At 46.8% G+C, this 963-nt stretch overlaps 1 non-coding gene across 1 annotated transcript; it reads left to right on the forward strand.

Annotated features, from left to right (window-relative positions):
• The first annotated feature begins 282 nt into the window (after window positions 1–282).
• Trnal-caa (transfer RNA leucine (anticodon CAA)) lies at window positions 283–357 on the forward strand. Its single transcript has one exon. It is a non-coding gene; the product is annotated as a tRNA-Leu (tRNA).
• The last annotated feature ends 606 nt before the right edge of the window (window positions 358–963 follow it).

The raw sequence follows: 963 nt of genomic DNA on the forward strand, positions 1-963 counted from the left end.
GTGTCTCATCAAATGTCTGAGGCGTAAATAAACAACAAAAATATTGTTTCCAGAATGAGATTTTCACTCTACAGCGGAGTGTGCTCTGATATGAAACTTACTGACAGATTAAAACTGTGTCCCGGACCGAGCCCCCAGGATGTGGCTAAGCCATGTCTCCGCAATATCCTTTCTTCCAGGAGTGCTAGTTCTGCAAGATTCGCAGCAGAGCTTCTGTAAAGTTTGGAAGGTAGGAGACGAGGTACTGGCAGAAGTAAAGCTGTGAGGACAGGGCGTGAGTCGTGCTTGGGTAGCTCAGTTGGTAGAGTACTTGCCCTCAAAAGGCAAAGGTTCCGAGTTCGAGTCTCGGTCCGGCACACATTTTTAATCTGCCAGGAAGTTTCATGTCAGCGCACACTCCGCTGCAGAGTGAAAATTTCATTCTGGAACCATTTATAAAATAAACCTCAGAAAGTAAATTGTTACCATTGTTAGCTGATGGGTAAAAGTAGATCAAATATGATGCGATGTCATTCATGTAGGTCCAACCGTAAACTCACAGCAAACGTTTCCAAACCGATAGTTTGGACATAAGCAGACGAAAACTATTTGTTGAACTGGCAAGCTTAGCTTCAGAGCTCTCAGCACGTCAAACAGATTGAGAGTTTTACAAAATTATGATGTCACGGAAGTGGAACGGTCATGTGAATGCACGGCGTCTGTTCTTTCGGACATGTCCGGGGAACAGACAGCACACAGTCAAATAACTGGTTCGCCTCGATGGGCAATGAATGCACCACCTTCAGTGGTTTCCTGCAAGAATCTCAGCATGGTGAGCATGGAGGACATGGACAGTGGCTGGGGATAGGTGGCGCTGGGTGGGAATGTGTGGTCGGCCGGGATGCGTACCGAGATAGTGCAGTGGTTAATGCAGCTGTCTGGTAAGCAGGAAATCCCGGGTTCGAATCCCAATCCAACACACAT

The sequence above is a fragment of the Schistocerca serialis genome, chromosome 9 (genome assembly GCF_023864345.2).
Source record: "Schistocerca serialis cubense isolate TAMUIC-IGC-003099 chromosome 9, iqSchSeri2.2, whole genome shotgun sequence".
Lineage (NCBI taxonomy): Eukaryota > Metazoa > Arthropoda > Insecta > Orthoptera > Acrididae > Schistocerca > Schistocerca serialis.